A 22483-nucleotide genomic window follows, 5' to 3' on the forward strand; every position below is an offset into this window, starting at 1 on the left:
AGACTTTGGTGACAAGGGTACTGCTGTACCTGAATGGTGATGAAGAGAAGAGAGGGTTATCATCCTGAGTGGTGGTGGTGAAAGCTTTGGTGACAAGGTTGCTACTTGAGTGGTGGTGAGAAGAAGAGAGGGCTTCCATCCCACGTGGTGAGAAGAAGAGAGGGCTTCCATCCCAAGTGGTGGAAGTGGTGCAAGCTCTGGTGACAAGGGTGCTACAATACCTTAGTGGAGTGGAAGAAAAATAATGATAAACTGTAGAAGAGAGTGGACTGCTGTCCCAAGTGGTGTACTAATGATAAAACATTGAGGTGTTGTACTGTGTAGAGAGTGGGCTGCATCCCATGAAAGATAAAAACGTTGATGTGCTCTATGTAGCAGAGAGGACTGCTATCCCATAAGATGAGGATAATTTTGTCCACACTGAGGTACCCTGTAAATCAGTAAAAAAATAGGCATTTGTTTACCTTTAGTGGCTAATCTCTCCTAGCTAACAAAGGAATTTCCTTTCAAGTTCTTTTGTTCTAACATCAAGTGCAAAGTTGGGAATATAGTTGCATAATCTGATTAAGCATTAAATAGTCGAAAGTCCTCATTTTCTTAGGTAAGTACAAAGTCAATGTATACACCCGTCCCAAATTTGGATTGATTCCATAAAATGCTAATATCTTTTACATATAAACTCATATAAGATTCCCACTTGGACCTTATATTTACGCACAATATAGAGCTTGACTTGATTTTTTGAATAAATTATAAACTATTTGTCTATTTTCTTTAAATATTTCAATATCTTTAAAGTGTTTTAATACATGCCACTTTTTGTACCCACAATAACTACCACTTAAATTGATCAATTATGTAGATAAAAAGAGTGGTAGATAGCAAGACATTAGTAGAATGTGGTGGTTAGTCAAAATTGCAAATGCAATGGTTGGATTTTTTATGATCTCTTTTTCAAAATTCTTCTCGGCTATTAGAAGCCTGTAAATATTAATAATCCAATTAGTAAAATTATATTTTTAATGTAAATCATCTAAAACCTATAGGGACTAGTATACTTGTAATGGTGCATCTATGGAAATTTTCTTGGATCACTGGAAGTATAGAAAGATCCTTTTTTAAAAAAATCATTTCATTATATTTTTTAATTATTTTTTTAATTTATAGTAATTTAAGTTATATTGGGTTAATTTGAGTGTGCATGTGTATTTTCTATTAGTTTCTTAGTACCTTGCCTCCCCAAATTTGCTCTCCAAGCATTGTCCCAATTCAGCATAAACTGAACACCCTGATCTTGCAACAACCCACCATTGTTTTACATCAGCTCATGGGATAGTAGCCCTCTCTGATAATACTTCAGCACATCAGCATTTTATTTTCAATTCACTCTTTGGGATAGTAGCCCATTCTCTGCTACTGTACAACACATCAGTGTTTTATCATCATTACACATATTGGGACATTAGCCCACTTTGCTATAGCACATCATCATTTTTCTTCTATAGTATACCTTGGGATAGCAACCCTATTTGCTCACCATCTCACATCATCGAGATGACAACCCTCTCTGCTTATCTTCTCCATCGACACCACTCGAGGGACGGTAGCCCTCTCTACTCATCACCACCCCTCAGGTATTGCAACACCCTTGTCACTAGAGCTTGCACCACTCAGGACGGTAACCCTCTTTGCTCTTCATCACCATTCAAGTACCATAGCACCCTTGTCACGAGAGTTTGCATCATCATCTTCCGCATAATCACTTCATCTTTCACTGCCCAACTACCATCTCAGAGTTTGCATCATCACTTCATCTTTCATTGCCCACTACCATCTCGGAGTTTGCATCATCACTTCATCTTTCACTACCCACTACCACCTTGGAGTGCCTCTACATCCACCCACGTGAGCCTTCGACACCGACCACCTCATGGAGTGCCTTTGCCTCACATCAACACGAGCCTTCATCTCATCAACTATGCTTTAACTCCGACATCATCTCTGCTTCTGCACTGGTCTTCTACTCAGAGTCTCTTCACATCAAAGGACCTCTTGTACATATTTTCACTCGCCATCATATATACACTCACTTACCCATAAGAACACTAGCACAAACTTGAATAGAAAGGGAGCCAATATCCTATTTATCAATGCTTAGAAAGTGGTCGGGGCATTTGTAAGGCCAAAGGTGAAACAATCCCCTTTCGGTCTAAATGTTGTCTTCTCCTCATCACCCTCCTTTATTCTATTTGATGGTAACCTGATATTAAACCAATCTTAGTGAAGAACTTTGAGCTCATCAAGAAGATCATCAATGCAGGCTATGGGGTACCTATTCGTGAAAGTGACTTTGTTGAAGTCACGGTAATCAATGCACATACAAAAGGACCCATCCTTCTTCTTCACCAATAGAACGGGTGATGCAAATGGAGATTGTGAGGGTTGGATAAGACCCATGGTAAGCAATTCTTATACTTGCTTAACCACTTCCTCTCTTTCTACCTTAGACAATTGGTAAGGAGCTTGTTCATAGTCTTTGCATTTGGTTCAAGTATAATAGCATGGTCAATCTCCCTATTGGGTGGAAAACTCTTTGGCACTTGAAAAATGTCCTCATACTCTTTGAGAAGAGTCACCATATCTTTGTCTATGTGTTGTCCAATACCATCCATCACTTCTTGAACAATATGTAACACATAGATAGTGCTAAGAGTCTTGAGTTCCTTCCTGAGCTGCTTTGGAGTGATCAAAGAGAGCTCTTTTGATGCATTTCCAGTTAATGCCACTTGTTGTTGTCCATCATGTGAAAAACTCATAATACCTTGTTGAAGGTTTATGTCGAAATCACCAAGAGAAGCTAACCAATCACACCCCATAATCACATAAATGGGATCCTTGTCCAAGACCACCAAATCACCTTTCCAAGTGTATGAAAAAGACAATGTCACTTGTGTAGAAGGGAAAACCAATGTAGCTTTCTCATTTTCTCCATTTGCCACTTGCACTTGGAAAGTTATGGGTAGCTCCGTTGGAGATAGTTTGAGAGAGTTGATGGATTTAGAGTTGATAAAGCTATGTGTACTCTTGGAATTCAACAAAATGTGTCCAACTCTCCCATTAATGGTTCCCACTAATCTGAAAGTACTTCGTCTCTTGCATCTTGCCAAAAGCTCTTGAGAAATAGAGCATATGCAAGCTGTGTTAACTGTACTTTTTGATGTATCACCTCCCAAAATACTTGCATGACTCCCACCACCACCGGGGTCAAATGGAAACTCACTCTTATTGGATGAAAGACCGATCCTCCAAGGTCTTATCATGTTCCTCCACCTCATGAGATTTCTTTGAATCGTCCACTTCATCCATAAGAATCATAGTAGCCGTCGTCACCTTCTTTAACTTGCAAACATGCCCGGGTGACCACTTTTCTTTGCATTTGAAATTCCTATGACATTTGGAATTCCACCATTTAGATGGAAAAAGAGAAATATGGGTATTTTATTTTAGATGAAATTACTTTATGAGAAATATTTGATGATAAAAGAGGAATACCCATGACATTGGAATGCAATTAAATGCAAAAAGAGGAATTCCCATGGTATTTGAGATCCAAGAAATTAAATGAGAAAAAGAGAAATTTTTAGTATAATTCAATTCATGATTATTTATCAAAAGTGGAAATATGGGTAGAATTGATTTCTATAAATCCCATAAGACGAAAATAGGATGTAATAAGATGTGTATGTGGAAGAATGGATGTGGATGTGTATGTGGAAGAATGGACGTGGATGTGTATGTGGAAGAATGGACGTGGATGTATGTGGAAGAATGGATGTGATGTCGATGTGAATGAATGAATGAGATGTGATGTAATGTTAATCGGGATGTCAATGAATGAGATGTGATGTAAATTGAGATAGATGTGAAATGAATGAGGTGTGATGGGATGTGAAATATGGGTTGATGCGAGTGGATGAGATGTGATGAGAATAAATGAGGAAAGATGTGATGAGAATAAATGAGGAAAGATGTGATGAGATGGAAAATGATGTGATTGGATGAGATGTGAATATGGGTTGATGTGACTGGATGAGATGTGATGAGAATAGATGAGGAAAGATGTGATGAGATGGAAAATGATGTGATTGGATGAGAATGGGTATACACATGAATTGGATATGGATTAAGTAATGTGGACGGATGTGGAACAATGTGAAAGACGAGAGTTCATTATAGGAACTGTATTTATGACCTATTTTTTAAATGACTGTTTTATGTCAAAAATATTGGGGAAGCATTTTTGACCGTCTTGTGAATGAGGTTGTGGGTGACCTAACTAATAAAGTTGCAACAACTGACGGAGAGTCAATGGAGGATGTCTCACATAGCAAGGTTGGCCGAGATCTTGACCAGCCCCTCGCGGTTTGATTTAAATGGTGAGCTTCCAGTAGGTGGATGAGGGACCAAGGAAGCGGCCTATGAGTGAAGCTCTAGGTCACCTGCAAAGGATCCTAGAGGGTGCTGACTCTACGGTGCTCGAGCTCTGGGTCATCGAAGATACGCACACATGCGTCGTGGAAGATATTGGAACAAGGAGTAAGAGTTGTTTTCTGAAATCGAGCATGGATCTGGTTGATTGACCTTGCTGGTCCTCAACGAATGAGTCCATGGCTCTTTTATATGGATCTGTTGGTTGATCTTGCTGATCTTAAATGGAGATTCTATCTTGATTTTTATAACTGAATCTATTGCCTGTTACTATGAGCTAGGAACTATCGAAAAGGCCCTTGAGTGAACAGGTGGTGAGCGTTCTGGTTGCCATTGATGCCATAGATACATCGATGAAGGAATGATTGGAAATAAGGATTCAACCAGAGATTTTGACTTCAAAATAGAACCCTTCGAGAATGCTTAATCAAATAAAAGTTATATCCAATTCAAGATATGACTTAGGAAAAGCCAAGAGCTATTGAAGGAATATCCCTAGCTTGTGAGATGGGGACATCTTGAATCTTTAAGTAAAAATGATCTTACAAACATAGTAGATGCTTAGTGCAGAGTTTGAGATGACATATCTCAAACTCTTCACTAGCTTATGAGATGGGGACATCTTGAATTTATAAGTGAAAAAGATTTTACAAACACATCAGATGCTTAGTACTAAGTTTGAGATGAGAGATCTTGCTCTCATGCATTATTTTTTAGGGATTGAGGTTTGGCAAAAGACAAATAACATTTTCATTTCTTGAATCTTTAAGTAAAAATGATTTACAAACATAGTAGATGCTTAGTGCAGAGTTTGAGATGACATATCTCAAACTCTTCACTAGCTTATGAGATGGGGACATCTTGAATTTATAAGTGAAAAAGATTTTACAAACACATCAGATGCTTAGTACTAAGTTTGAGATGAGAGATCTTGGTCTCATGCATTATTTTTTAGGGATTAAGGTTTGGCAAAAGACAAATGACATTTTCATTTCTCAACAGAAATATGCAAGTGAGATAAGGCATTTGGCATGACCAAATGCAAGATAGTTATTGGTACCCCAATGGAGGTTGATCTAAAGCTATTTGTGAAGACACCTTAGACCTTGTGGTGGATGAGACCTTACATAGGAAATTGGTTGGTAGTCTAATGGTAGTCTTATCTTCTTATGTAATACTAGACTAGACATCAATTTTACTGTTAGTGTTTTGAGTAGGTTCTCCAACAAGCCTCGGCAGAAGAGGGTACGATGGTGTTCCAATATATCCAAGTTACTCAGGAGTACGCCATTACCTATGCTATAGGGAAGACCTTTAGTGGCTTTTGTGACTTAGATTATGTGGGTTAATTTGGACACTAGGTGATCAATACAAGGTCTTATTTTTCTCTTGGTTTGGAATGCATGGATCACTAACACAATAACCCATTGTTTCACTCTCATCAATAAGGTTGAGTATAAAAGTTGCATACTTTGCATCATGTGAGCATTATGGCTAAGGAGGATTCTACAAGATATGGGAGTGGTTCAAAAGCACCCTACAACACTACAATGTGACAATCAGAGTTGCATGGCCATTTCTCGAAATCATGTGTTTCATGCTTGTTGCACAAAACACATTGAGATTTATTTTCAATTTGTGCACGAAACACATTTTCTCAAAATCATGTGTTTCATGATTGTTGCACTAAACACATTGAGATTTATTTTCACTTTGTGCACGAGTTTGTCATGTTCAAGGAGGTCGAGATGGTCGCTTCTTGACATGAGAGAGAATTGTGTAGACATCTTCATAAAGGCTCTTAACAGAAATTAAATGGAGGGGCATCTTCATCGACTCACCATGAGAAGTATTTCACCTTCAGGTGGTGTTTGAGGAGGAATGTTGGATATCAATGCTCCACTATTATATACTATATTGTCCAAGCATGGTTGCGTAGCTCAAATACCTAACATCCTTATATTCACATGAGAAGGTGGCCTAAGAGGCCCGATGGTTTAGATATATCTTGGATTTGATTTAGCATAGCTTGAGCAACCGACATCGTTGTATTCACATGACAAGGTGACCTAAGAGGCTAGATGGTTTAGAGATAGTTACACTAGATCGTTATCTCATAATAGTCCATACATAAAGTAGGTACTCTTGGGGGACACCTTGTCTTGTATTCCAAGATTAGAAAATATTAGTAATAATGGAAAAAAATATATAAAACCAAAGATGCAAAGAGAATTTACAATCTAGAACCTTGGAAAAATTAATTAGACAAAGGGTTTACAAAGGTGCACATACGTACCTTGCACATCCTTAAGCCATAATAGTAGGTTAGCGAGAGAAAGTTAAATTTATAGTCTTAGAAAAATAAGAAAATATAAATAATAAAAAATATTAAAATTGGAGTGAAAATAATGAGTTTATGTGTTCAATAATAGCACATGTGTATGTAAGTGCACTAATTGTGAAACCTTACATCTAAGGGTTACACATTGAGAATTATAAGATTGAATGGTTCAAATGCTTTAGACTAAGGGTTAAAAAATTAAATATGGTCCTTATATAGAAAGGAGTGGTTTACATGAAAAGAGATAAAAAAAAATATGTGGTCATGCACATCCAAGCTAATTTTATGTGAAGGGGATAAAAGCATAATCAAAAGAGTGGCATACACATTTGTTTGCCAAAAATTAAGTAGAAAAAGCATGAAGGTGGATTATTATGGCAAATGAATACTGTGAGCTCATAGGAAGTGTTAAATCCTTTTAAAAGTTTGTCCATTTAACTTTATCTCTATCCGCAATGCTCATGATTGCTAAATCCCTCAATCCACAAAGACCGCCCAACTCTACTGCAGTTATGGGCAAAGCCAGCTGATAATCTAATGATCTTGACTCCCTAAGAAGAGGAATGTAGGGAGAATGTTGAAAAAATAAGTAAAGAGAGTTGAAGAAGAAAGCAGTTGAGTTAGATAAATATTCAAGTTGGAGGAGTACACAAACATGGACACAATTTCCATCCATTGTTTATAGACATCAACTGTATATTTCACTACTACAAACATCACATTTTTTTTTCCATATCTCGCATCTCACACACATAAACACATGCATTTGCAACTAACTCATTAATGCCAATCTTTAGGTTCATATTTGGATGGGGAAACCATTGGCCTATGGTATAACCCATCACCTAGAGAACCCTCAACCTTGTAAGTACCTTTAAAGAGGTTCAATGCATGTAATCTCTATGCTTTGACTCCAATTCAACACCAACAAAACCTTGCCCTAGCCAACATAGCCTTTACTACAAAGAAGCCTAATCTCTAGTAGGCATCTTGTGTTAATGATAACATGCTACCTTGCACACAAGAGAGAAAGAAGAGAAGAGAGATGCATGCAAGAGTCGAGTCCGGAGAGTTGCACTTGGCCAACCCTATGAGGGTTAACTCCTCGATGTGAAGCCACTAGGGGCTTACTCCACCTCTTCCTGTGTCACCCAAGAAGAGATCCAAATGCTAGGTAGAAGGAGGGAACTATGGAGAGCTAAACCTCTACTTCATGCAACTAGCATGAAAAAGGGACATGGTAGATAGCAAAGAGAAGGTAGAGAAGAGAAGAAAGGAGAGCATTACCATCCCTACTTACATACACCAACAATCCAACATGCAAGCAAGCAAGAACACAAGCTAACATGCAACCACAAGCTCAAATGAGAAAGAGAGAGAGAAGGCAAACTCAAGTGAGACAAATGGGATTGTCCCTTTTCATATTCCATAAAATGGTTTATATACATAAGCTCATAATTACAATGTCCGGCCGCCCAATTACAATTGGGGGCCCAAAACTAGTCTTCCTAGTTTCTCTAGCTCTATGTGCATCTATGCCTCATGACCACCATTACACAAGCTGTAAGCTCAGTCATCCCATGTCTCTTTTACAATTGGTGCTTTGCACGGTTACAAAAAGATAAATTACAAAGGTGTATCCACACACAAGGTAAGGTTAACCAGAGTGGTTAACATATCCCCTCCCTAATGCAGGCTTGTGTCCTTGGAGCTGGCTGGATCTACCTGTAATAGATCGAATAGGTTCTAGTGAAATCTCGGCACGGGGTTGGAGTAGGGGGCTCAATGGAAGACCTTGTAGCTCATTCAACAAGATCTGCTTGAGGGTGGGCCCTTTGTTGATGTTGAAGGCTAGATCCTGCACACCTTCATAGTAATGGTCCTAGTCAAGAAAGGACTCCAGCAACGTAATGATCAAATTAAAGAAGTAAATGGTTGTAATCACTGCTAGATCAGGGACTTGGTCGTATCGGCGGATGAATTTATGGAAGCACCAAACCATGCTTTCTTCAGTGTAGGGGTGCTGTGCTGATGGGGGAGTGAACTAGGGGAAGTTGAATTTGAGTTCGGGGTTCACCTTCTACTCCTTGTGGGAGAGACTCCACACCCACTGTCGATCAATTGGGAGGTAATCGATTCTGAGTGTGCGAGGCACATTGCAGTAGGTCTCCCAGATAAAAGGTTTGGTGAGGAAGGGTCGCCGCCTCTAGGCCATCTGCTTGCCCATAAGTTCGAATGTGATGGGGTGAGCAACGGTGGGTGGCTGGTGGTATCCGCCTTGTGTCCTTGGGGGGTGATTGCATCACCATTGGTGGTGCTTCGCTTGAGGGAAGGTCGCAGGACGTAGATGTCCATTCGGTCGGTGAGCTGGGTGATTGGCTCTTCCTAGAGGTTGTTGACCAAGCAGGATGGCGATGGCCTGCTCGAACTCCGTGCAGTTGAGGGGATCACACCAATTGAGTGGGTTGAGTGGAGGGTTGACCTCCTCACGCTCCAATGGTGGCGGCAGCAAGATCTCGCCTTCTTCGAGGTTCTGGGTGGCAGGTTGGTTGAGTTAGTGACGGGGGTGGAGGGGTTGTTGATGTTGAGGGTCTTGTGGCGAGGTTGGCATCGAGGATGGGTGGGGGTTTAGCGGAAGTGGAGGGGAGATCATGGAGCACAGTGTGCATTCCTAGCTGAAGTGATAAAAAAGGAGGTGGGTGGGAAAATGGATGGGGGGAGAAGACGCTTATGCATGGAAAAGTGGGAGGGTTGAGATGCTAGACAGGGGTGGTGATGGTGGGGTTTGGCTGCTGGTAGGGGTGGAAGATGAGCTCGGTGGTGGTGGGGGAGGTGGGGGAGAAGAGGGTTGTGGGGGTGACAGACTGCCTTGGCCATCATCGCCTCCATCATTATCGTCCGGGGTCGGGCTAGCTTCAGCGGCATCTGCAAGGCCGTGGGCATGAAAGAAAGCCACTGCGGGCAGTAGCTTCATTGGCGGTGAAGTCTAGTGGGAAGGCGACATGTGTGTCGTCAAACTGGTAGATGCGTGTTTTGCTGCCATCACTTTGAGCTACACAAAACATCTATGGTACCAAATGCGAAAGACTTCGATGGAGTAAGGGGGGGAGAGCGTCCGTTTCGGAGAGAGAGATAGGCAGTGTTCATGATGCGCCAGCCCAACAACCTCAAAATAGCGCAACACCCTTATGAAGATCTAAGAGGGGTAGGGATAGGGGCATAGGCCGTTGGGGATGGACAGATCAATGAACTCAGCTGGGTCAGGAAAGGGAAGCCAAAGCATAAAAGCTAACACTAGCCAGTCAAGGTAGCCTAAAGAGGATGTTGGGGGAGCTCATAAAAGTCATGGGGGTGGTGGAAAGAGAGAAGGCCGTGAAAGAAGAAATGGGGGATAAGGGTGATGCTTGAGATGGGGATCTTAGTGAGGAGGTAGGTAAAGCTATGGTGGGAAAGGGGCTCATAGAGGTAAAGATTATACTGGAGAATGTAAGATTCCTCCCTCTGGCTTTTGAGGTGTGCAGGTGTAAGAACCTCCCCTTCTGATCTCATAATTATTCCCCTCTCTAAAATAAAAGAAAGATCATGTTTTACCTGGCCTAGAGAGAGAAAATGTCTAGAGAGAGATAATTCAAAATTGAGATATTTTTGGATATAAAAATACTCCTAGTGTCTAAAATGGTTTCCCCTGAATCAAAAATTCAAAAAGAACTTTCCAATGTGCAATTGGAATTAATTAAAAATAGGTATAAAGGACCTTAGGCTAAGGGTCTAGATTTTAAAAAAAAATTATGCTCCAATTAAGGTTCCTATGGACCAATAAGATTAATCCAAATGTAGGGAGGAGATAAATTGAAGAATAAAAGAAAACCCCCAAAAAATGAGTAAATGCTCACATAAGATGAAGATTTGACTAAGGACAAGGTTTATTAGTTAAAAAAGAAGAGATATTTAGAGGAAATGATGTATTTTTGACACCTCAGTGTGGGGATCTCCCATCATGAAGGAGGCATATATTGCACATGTGTGGAGGAGTTTTAAACTCATAAATAATGAGATATTTTTCTCTCTCCTCTCTCCTATTTCAACTAGATCCAAAAAGTAAGCTAAACTGACCCAAAAATGGTCAAAAAATGACTAAACTGATCTAGAAAATTCTAGAATCAGTTTGCTTGGTTAGAGGCTCATTTATTCCTATAAATAGAAGCCTCCCCCTTTGTAAAAGGTTAATAGTGTTTATGCATTGTTACTCTACTCTTACCCAGAGAGCCAATTACATTGAATTCACTTGATAATTCAATTGTTTTTTACTAAATCCTCTCTAAAGAAATTGGTGGCCACTCTTGATCCAAACAAGAGAAGAACCCTCAATCCTTCAAGCCAAAGGAAAGCTTACAAAACTCCATGTAAGCTAAAATTTCTACTTTTTAATTTTAAATCTATGGTTTTCTGATTTCTTTATTTTTTTTAAAGTTGATTAAAGTAAATTCCGATGTTATACCTTGATGAAAAGGCTACCCCCTTCTCTTTCTTAAGAATTCAGCCTTTCTTTATCCTAAAATGAGTAACAAATAAATTGATTAAACTTTTCTTATTGTTTACTCTCTAGAAAGTGAAAATTGAGTAGATTAGAGTACTTTACTTCAAATTGGGGTTAATTTTAAATAGAAAATAGAATGTTAAAAACTGAGAAATGTTCAACCATACAAAGGAGGTTATGGCAAAATTTTCTTAAATTTTATGAAAAATTAAAGTTTATTTTTATGTTATTCTAAAAGAGTAATTCCCACCATTTGTGCATTCTAAAATAAATATTTTTATTTACTCCATGTACATATTTACCTATGAATATGCATGGATATCATTGATATTAATTATTGAAATTAATTTCTATGCGTAGAAAGATGCATATTGAAAATATTTTTATTATAAAAGTGTTATTTTTATTGAATTTAATTTGTATGCATAGAAAGATGCATATTGGAAATTTTTATTATAAAAGTGTTGTTTTCATTGAATTTAATTTCTATGCATAGATAATGGAATTTTTAGCCTAAGAGTCCAGATTTTCAGAAATTTTTAAATATCCTCCAATTAGGGTTCCTATGGACCAATAAGATTAATCCAAATGTAGGGAGGAGATAAATTGAAGAATAAAAGAAAATCCTCCAAAAATGAGTAAATGCTCACATAAGATGAAGAGTTGACTAAGGACAAGGTTTATTAGTTAAAAAAGAAGAGATATTTAGAGAAAATGATGCATTTTTGACACCTCAGTGTGGGGATCTCCCCTCATGAAGGCGGGGCCTATTTCACATGTGTGGAGGAGTTTTAAACTCATAAATAATGAGATATTTTCATCTCTCCTCTCTCTTGTTTCAACTAGATCCAAAAAGTAAGCTAAATTGACCCAAAAATGGTAAAAATTTGACCAAACTGATCTGAAAAATTCTAGAATCAGTTTGCTTGGTTAGAGGCTCATTTTTTCCTATAAATAGAAGCCTCCCCCTCTGTAAAAGGTTAATAGTGTTTATGCACTGTTACTCTACTCCTATCCAGAGCCAATTACATTGAATTCACTTGATAATTCAATTATTTTTTACTAAAACCTCTCCAAAGAAATTGGTGGCCACTCTTGATCCAAACAAGAGTAGAACCCTCAATCCCTCAAGCCAAAGGAAAGCTTACAAAACTCCATGAAAGCTAAAATTTCTACTTTTTAATTTCAAATCTATGGTTTTCTGATTTCCTTGTTTTTTTTAAAAGTTGATTAAAGTGAATTCCAATGTTATGTCTTGATGAAAAGGCTACCCCCTTCTCTTCCTTAAGAATTCAGCCTTTCTTTATCCTAAAATGAATAACAAATAAATTGATTAAACTTTTCTTATTGTTTACTCTCTAGAAAGTGAAAATTGATTAAACTTTTCTTATTGTTTACTCTCTAGAAAGTGAAAATTGAGTAGATTAGAGTACTTTACTTCAAATTGGGGTTAATTTTAAATAGAAAATAGAATGTTAAAATTGAGAAATGGTCAACTATACAAAGGAGGTTAGGGTAAAATTTTCTTAAAATTGGTGAAAAATAAAGTTTATTTTTATGTTATTCTAAAAGAGTAATTCCCACCGTTTGTGCATTCTAAAAGAAATATTTTTATTTACTCCATCTACATATTCACCTATGAATATGTATGGATATCATTGATATTAATTATTGAAATTAATTTCCATGCATAGAAAGATGCATATTGGAAATCTTCTTATTATAAAAGTGTTATTCTCATTGAATTTAATTTCTATGCATAGAAAGATGCATAATGGAAATTTTTATTATAAAAGTGTTGTTTTCATTGAATTTAATTTCTATGCATAGAAAGATGCATAATGGAAATTTTTACCATAAAAGTGTTGTTTTCATTGAATTTAATTTCTATGCATATAAAGATGCATAATGGAAATTTTTACCATAAAAGTGTTATTTTCATTGAATTTAATTTCTATGCATAGAAAGATGCATAATGGAAAATTTTATTTTAAAAGTATTGTTTTCATTAAAATTGATTTTATGCATAGAAAGATGCATAAAAGATTTATTTTGATTTCAAAAGTGTTATTCTCATTAAAACTGATTTTATACATAGAAAGATACATAAAGGATTTATTTTTCTTTCAAAAGTGTTACTCTCATTAAAATTGATTTTATGCGTAGAAAGATGCATAAAGGATTTATTTTTCTTCCAAAAGTGTTATTTTCATTAAAATTGATTTTATGCATAGAAAGATGCATAAAGGATTTGTTTTTATTTCAAAATTTTTATTTTCATTAAAATTGATTTTATGCCTAGAAAGATGCATAAAGGATTTAATTTTATTTCAAAAGTGTTATTTTCCTCAAAATTGAATTTATGCATAAATAGATGCATAAAAGGATTTTTATAAAAGTGATTCCCACTGAAGTTGATTTTTATGCATAAATAGATGTGTGAAGAATCTTTATATCAAAAAGTAGAATTCTCTTAAATTCTATGGTGAATAGATGTGATGAGATGTAAATCAAATAGATGTGAATGCATGGATGTGATGTGAATAGAGGTGATGAGATGTGATGTGAATCATGGATGGATGGATGTGATGTGAATAGAGGTGATGAGATGTGAGGTGAATAGATGTGATGTGAATCAAATAGATGTGAATGGATGGATGGATGTGATGTGAATAGAGGTGATGAGATGTGAGGTGAATAGATGTGATGAGATGTAATGTGAATCAGATAAATGTGAATGGATGGATGGATGTGATGTGAATAGAAGTGATGAGATGTGGTGAATAGATGTGATGAGATGTGATGTGAATCAGACAGATGTGAATGGATGGATGGATGTGATGTGAATAGAGGTGTGATAAAATGTGAGGTGGATAGATGTAACGAGATGTGATGAGAATTAGATAGATGTGAATGGATGGATGGTTGTGATGTGAATAGAGGTGATGAGATGTGAGGTGAATAGATGTGAGGAGATGTGATGTGAATCAAATAGATGTGAATGGATGGATGGATGTGATGTGAATAGAGGTGATGAGATATGAGGTGAATAGATGTGATGTGAATCAGAAAGATATGAATGGATGGATGGATGTGATGTGAATAGAGGTGATGAGATGTGAGGTGGATAGATGTAACGAGATGTGATGAGAATCAAATAAGTGTGAATGGATGGATGGGTGGCTGTGCTGTGAATACAGGTGATGAGATGTGAGGTGAGTAGATGTGATAGGATGTGATGTGAATTAGATAGATGTGAATGAATGGATGAGATGTGATGCCATGTGAATCAGGATGTAAATGAATGATATGGGATATGAGTGGATGATATGTGATGAAAATGGATGTAAATGTATAAGTGAAGAATGAATGTGAATGTATATGTGAAAGAATTGATGTGAATGAGTATGTGAAAGAATGGATATAGATGTGTATGTGAAAGAATGTGATGTGATGGAAAGAGATGTGATGTGTCATAAATATATGTGGATGTGAATGTGATGGATATGAATGAATGTGAATGTGATGAATATGAATGAATGTGAATGAGATGGATATGAATGAATGTGAATATGATGCATATAAATGAATGTGATGTGATGGGATGTGAAGATGAATATAAATGAATGTGATGTGATGGGATGTGAATCAGGATGGATGTGAATGAATGAGATGTGAGGTAAAATGAATGAGATGTGATGTAAGTGAATGTGATGTGGTCTGAATGGATGAGATGTGAATGAATGTGATGTGATGAGATGTGGATATGGGTAGATGCGAGTGGATGAGATCTAATGCGGATAAATGAGAAAAGATGTGAATGGATGAGATGTGAATGAATGTGATGTGATGAGATGTGAATATGGGTAGATGCGAGTGGATGAGATCTAATGCGGATAAATGAGAAAAGATGTGATGAAATGAAAAATGATGTGATGAGAATGGGAATACACATGAAATAAATGAGAATTGATGTGGAACAATAAGGAAAGACGAGAGTTCATTATAGAAACTATATTTATGACATGTTTTTAAATGGTTATTTTATGTTAAGAATGCTAGGGAAGCATTTTGACCGTCTTGTGAATGAGGTTGTGGAGACCTAGTCTGATAAAGTTGAAACAGCTGACGGCGTAGCAAGGTCGGCCGAGGTCTTGACCAGCCTCGATTTGATTAAAATGGTGAGCTTCCGGTACGGTGGATAAGGGACCAAGGAATCGGCCTATGAGTGAAGCACTAGGTCACCTGTAAAGGATCCTAGAGGGTGCTGACCATACGATGCTCGGGCTCTGGGTCACCGATGATACCAACGTGTGCGTTGAGGAAGATATTAGAACAAGGAGTAAGTTGTTTTCTGAATTTGGGCATGGATCTGGTTGATTGACCTTGCTGCTCTTCAACGGATGAGTCCATAGCTCTTTTATATGGATCCGTTGGTTGACCTTGCTGATCTTCAATGGAGATTCCATTTTGATATTACTATGAGCTAGGAATTATCGAAAAGTCTCCCTGAGTGGACAGGTGGTGAGCATTCTGGTTGCCAATGATGCCATAGGTACACCGATGAAGGAATGATTGGAATTAAGGATTCAACGGGAGATTTTGAGGATTATGATCAGTGACTCTATGATTTCATTAAATGATTGGTTTAAAGACAACTGATTCTGTGAGAAAGGCAATTTCATATTGGGTGTGTAAGTGGTGTGACTAATTTTAAGTTTGCATGAGGTCGACCCTACTAAACGAGACGTCCTCCATTGACTCTCTGTCAGTTGTTGCAACTTTATGAGTTAGGTCACCAATGACCTCATTCACAAGACGGTCAAAAATGCTTCCCAGCATTTTTGACATAAAACAATCATTTAAAAACAGGTCATAAATACAGTTCCTATAATGAACTCTCGTCTTTCACATTGTTCCACATCTATCCACATTACTTAATCCATATCCAATTCATAAGTATGCCCATTCTCATCCAATCACATCATTTTCCATCTCATCACATCTTTTCTTATTTATTTTCATCACATCTCATCCACTCACATCAACCCATATTCACATCCCATCACACCTCATTCATTTCACATCTAAACTAGCATGCTTTAGGGAGGAGCTAAACTTTGACACTTTTTGCATTTGTAGCATAGCATGCTGATAAATACGATCTCTCAAAAGTTCAATTGTACACCATTTCAGACTTAGCACATCTACATGTTGTAGGGCTTCATTGCCTTCCTCAGAGCTTAGCTCAACAAGCATCATCGTCTATCACTAGTTACATATAAGAGGCACATAATCGTACCATTTTCATTACAATCCGGATAGCACTCCATCATATCCTCCTAGGAAACAATCTTACATCTCCCACTGCACAAAGTGCAGGGTTTAAAACTTACATCTCCACAAATGTTGTAGGCTTGTCTCCACTCAGTGGACAAACCTTCGAGCAATTTACATCACATCTCATTCATTCACATCTATCTCAATTTACATCACATCTCATTCATTCACATTCCGATTCACATTACATCACATCTCATTCATTCATTCACATCGACATCACATCCTTTCACATACACACACATCCACATCCATTCTTCCACATACACATCCACATCCATTTTTCCGCATACACATCCACGTCCATTCTTCCACATACACATCCACGACCATTCTTCCACATACACATCCACGTCCATTCTTCCATATACACATCTACATTCATTCTTCCACATACACATCTTATCACATTCTATTTTCATCTTATCACATCCTATCACATCCCCTACACATCTTATCGCATCCATTCACATTCTATCACATCCCATACACCTCTTATCGCATCCTATTTTCACCTCATCTCATCCACTCACATACTATTCCCATTTAATAGCTTTTTCGAGGTTGATCTCGATAATGGGACTTTTTCTAAATTTTTGCCAATTCCTTGGCCTAATTAAAGGTTCTTTTTCTCGACAACTATTTCCATATTTATTCTCAATTTCTCAAATGAATTATATTCAATGTTCCTCTTTTGAATAAAAGGATTCATGGGATTTACAGAAATCAATTCTACCCATATTTTCACTTTTGATAAATAATCATAAATTGAATTATACTAAAAATTTCTCTTCTTATCATTTAATTTCTTGGATCTCAAATACCATGGGAATTCCTCTTTTTGCATTTAATTAATTGCATTCCAATGTCATGGGTATTCCTCTTTTATCATCAAATATTTCTCATAAAGTAATTTTATCTAAAATAAAATACCCATTAATTTAATATGCTAGGAATTTCTCTTTTCTCATCTAAATGGTGGAATTCCAAATGTCATAGGAATTCCTCTTTTAACATAAAAAAAATTTCTCATAGATAAAATAAATTTATCTAAATTTTATCTTTGAATTTAATTAAAATACTCATTAATTCCAATATGCTAGAAATTTCTCTTTTCCCATCTCAATGATGGAATTTCAAATGTCATAAGAATTCCTCTTTTAACATAAAAATATTTCTCATAGATAAAATAAATTTATCTAAATTTCATCTTTCTTGTTGAAGATATCCATCATGCCTTCCATCATAGAACGCATCATCATTATCATTGATTGCATCTCTATACTCATTGGAGGGTTTGTGTCAGGCATCTCCCCTTGGATATCCGCATTCTCCTCTCTAGCATGCATTTGATCCACAGCATTATGGCCACTATCACCCAATTGAACTTGGGCAATATTTTCATCATCCATAGCATCCACATTATCATGCTCAACAGTGGCATCTTGCGACATCTTTGAAAACTTCTTTGGTCTTCCCCTCGGCAGGGTTGAAACACTAATTCAAGTGGGAAAATCCTTAAATGATATCCAATTTTGGATCTCTTTAGCTCTATAGAAAGCTTACAACATCTATTATCAAAATATGTGGTCTACTTCACTTCAATCCGAGGACAAATATCCTTCATTTTGACTTTTTTAAAAATTCAACTATGCACTTTGACCCCCTCCAAATGATGTCCAAACTGTGAATTCTTTAGCTTGTTGAGAAGCATTAGGTGAACACTATCCAATGAACACCCTGAATCTCAAAAATTCCATGTGCATTTCAAGCTATCTAAGACCCGCATGCAGTAGGAAATTGCCAATTCGACCTAGAATATAGACCCCCATTTTAAAGCTTGATAGCTTGACTCGAAGCTTATGGAGTATGCTTCCAAGCTATGTAATCACTTTCAATTCAGTCCTCATGGTTTTTGATTGTATCAAACATTTTCACTTCAGCTGTGCATCAAGAAACTATAAAATTTTCACCATAGTTTCCCCCAAAATCAATGCACATTTCAATTTCCCACATAAAGTGACTATTTCACATATAATAGGCATCCCAAAAGTATGTAATTTCCCAACAATGGCCAACTCTCAATGCCCAACCAATTTGCAATGGCAATGCTTTGTCCACTTGAATACAATGCTAATGATTTGTCCACTTGAATATGGTGTTAAAGAAGATGATGTTGGAGAATAGCTTTATGCTCGCCGATCTCATGGCCAAGCATTCTCACCCCCTTACCAAAGTTTGAAATACAATGGCAAGGGTTGAGGCCAAGTCTTCATGCCGTGTATCTAATCCCTCTTCGTATCGCTTTTCCAAGGCAATCACGGCACAAAGAGTTCATGACATTCTCCCTTGGCCTCTCCTCCAATGCCAAGGGTACACTCACAGACATTCAAGACTCTAGGAAAAGAATTTTGAATACAATGTATGTGTGGGATTTGTGTAGAATGCTTGAAAAGATTAATTGCATCACTTATAAGGTTGTTTGCATGCCATATATCATTTAGCATGGACTCATGCTCTTCTCATCGTCAAGGCATTGTTCCATAGCTCCCAAATGATCTCAACGCATCAAGTGTCCGTAGTATTCCCTTACCATGGCATAAGCTAAGCATAGGTAATCCAACAAAAAGCATCATTTAATCATAGATTGCATCAATGCATGTGTATGAAGAAGACTCTCTCAAAAGCCCTTGATTGGTATACCAATTGACTCAATCTTGCTAGATATGGTGTAAATCATGCAAGAGAATCTCAAATCAAGGCATTAATCGTTCCATTATGCATCAATTGAGTCAATCTGGCTAGATATGGTATGAATCATGCAAGAGAATCTCAAATCAAGGCATTAATCCTTCCAGTTTTCCCTCCATGTAGCCAAAATCGTGTTAATCATCATCATACTTTGTGTTGTATGCCTCGTAAAGATTCTAACATGAAGAAACAACATAAGAAAGCAAACTTTTAGGGTTTATGGTAGTTGAGGACTTGAGTAATGACCTAAAACGCAAGCGGTGTCGAATCGCGCATAATTGTGGAGCTCAAGTAGTAGGCGGCACCGATTTGCAGCATTGGAGTACCAAATCGTTGCTAAAGATCAATATGATGCCTTTCCAAGCATCCAAGATGGACAAACTAGCCCCAAATCCACCATGGAACCAAAAATGTGAGGGAGATGAAGGGGATCAAGGGGGGGAAATGTGCAAGTCCACCCATCCAAATCTTGCCCGCTCTAACCAATTTTTAGTCCAAACTGTGCCTGATCACCAAGATTTCTCCAAACTTAATGCAATTTTTAGCAAAATAGGCCCAAAGCTTGACTATGCTCCATGATCCTCACGTCCATTAATCCATGTATGGTCAGCTTGAACATGAAAAAATATTTTCAAAAAAAGCAAGAAGATCAAGAATCACGCTTTTTTTAATAAAAAAAAAGTTTTTGTCAAAAGTGAATGAAGAAGAAGATGATCGATCAAAAGCTAGGCTCTGATATACCAATGTTGTCACTCCAACTCCAATGAGGGTGGAGTGCACACATCCTAGCATTCATTGCATGGAATGCACACATGAGTAGTCTTACCACCATGAAAGCTTGGGCATGAACTCTACGAAGATTGTATATTCTAAAAGTTAGAAGTGATACACATGGAATACATCATGTATCTTAGTAGTTGATGGAAGCAATAATTAGTATGCAACCTCCCCAACTCTCCTCAAGACTTTATATGGACCATAATAGCAATGAGCTAATTTGGTGTTGGTGTTGCCCTTGAGAAAACCATAATATCTTGACTTATGGATTCTTAGAAACGCATTATCCCCTTCCTTGAACTCCAATGGACTTCTATGAGCTTCTTCGTAGTACTTCATCCTGTCTTGTGACCTCTTAATGTTAGCCTTGCATTGTTGAAGCATTTCATGCAATCTATCCACCTCTTCCTTTGCACTTGGATTAATACCCTCTTGCTTGATTACCACCATTGGTATATTGATCTTATACCCATACAATGCTTCCAATGGTGACATATCAATGCTTGCATGATAAGTACTATTGTAAGCAAATTCAGCAAGAGGCAACCAATCATCCCAAGCATGTTGTGTCTCATGGCAATAGTGTAACAAATAAGTCTCCACCCACTTATTTACCCTTTTCATTTGACCATCGATTTTGGGAAAATAAGCGGTACTAGGCGAAAACTTAGTTCCCATGGTCTCAAATAGAGTCCTCCAAAATGAGCTCATGAACTTGACATCACGGTCACTAACAATTTGGTCCGACATACCATGCAATTTCAACACAAACTCCACAAATTTCTCCCCCAATCAGGTGCCGTGTACTTGAATTTTGTAGGGATGAAATGTGCCACCTTTGTCGGTCCGGCATACCATGCAATTTCAACACAAACTCCACAAATTTCTTGGCCACCATAGATGTCGTGTACTTGAATTTTGTAGGGATGAAATGTGCCACCTTTGTCGGTCCGGCATACCATGCAATTTCAACACAAACTCTGCAAATTTCTTGCCCACCATAGATGCCGTGTACTTGAATTTTGTAGGGATGAAATGTGCCACCTTTGTCAATCTATCCACGACTTGTAATAAAATCCATAGCAATGTGTGTCCACTTCCCCTCGGGAATAGGTAAGGGTTGAAGCAAATCCCAAGCTTATGTGTTGGATCTTTGTTAAGTTGACAAGGCATACACTTTGACACATCCTTCACAACATTCCTTTCCAATAAAAGCTCTTCCTTATCTCATCATAGATCTTAAAAAGACCCAAATGTCCTGCAATAGGAGAATTTTACAGTTTTTCCATCACCTTTTGCTTGTATTCAAACATAGGCACAAGGTACACAATTTGCATCTCCTTCTCACTCAACTTGCGGCTCTGATAAGCAATCACACCATGATCCTGGTTGCCCCAATTCCTTTCCCACATGCATTGGCCCTCACCGTGAATGGCGTAGTGACATGCGGACAAACCAAAATAGGGACTATTGTGAGCATATTTTTGAGCTCTTCAAAGCTCTTGTTTGCAATTGCATCCCAAAAGAAGGCTTCTTTTTTGAGCTTGTCGATGAGTGGGACTGCAATTTCTGCATACATGTTCATGAACCTCCTATAATAAGATTATAAGCCCAAAAACCCCCCTAGTTGAGTTGTATTTGTTCAACTTTCTTAGAATCCACCTTGATGCCCTCTTTGCTCACAACGTGACCAAGATACTCCACTTCTTGAGCCATAAAAGTGCACTTGCTCTCCTTTGCATACGAGTGGTTGCTCTAACACCTCAAGCACTTCTCTAACATATATCAAATGTTCATCCTCTTCCTTGCTATATATGAGGATATCATCGAAGAACACCAACATAAACTTGAAGAGAAAGGCCTGTACTATTTTGTTCATCAAAGCTTAGAAAGTAGCGGGCGCATTGTATAAACCAAGTGGTAGCGATGAAATCTTTGGAGTTGCCCTCAAATTCAAGATTACATATTTTATGGCTAATAGCAGCCAAACCAAATCATTAGCAAGATTACTCTCAAGGGTTACTCTAGTTTAGTCTTCTCATGATGTTGGTTCTACCATGCGGTTCCGTATGATGCCAACATGCTCGAGTGCAAAATGATGTACATGGCTTTTTGCTAAAAAGAAAATTTTCCGTTGTACTTCTGGAGCCTTGCTTGCACTGCTACTCTATGACCACAATGCCCAAGTTGAGCAATATACAATTTTGGTGAGTACACACAAGATTTCTTCAACAAATTAGAATGGTGTG

The sequence above is a fragment of the Cibotium barometz genome, chromosome 2, assembly GCF_041138505.1.
Source record: "Cibotium barometz isolate CiBa-2024 chromosome 2, ASM4113850v1, whole genome shotgun sequence".
Taxonomy (NCBI): domain Eukaryota; kingdom Viridiplantae; phylum Streptophyta; class Polypodiopsida; order Cyatheales; family Cibotiaceae; genus Cibotium; species Cibotium barometz.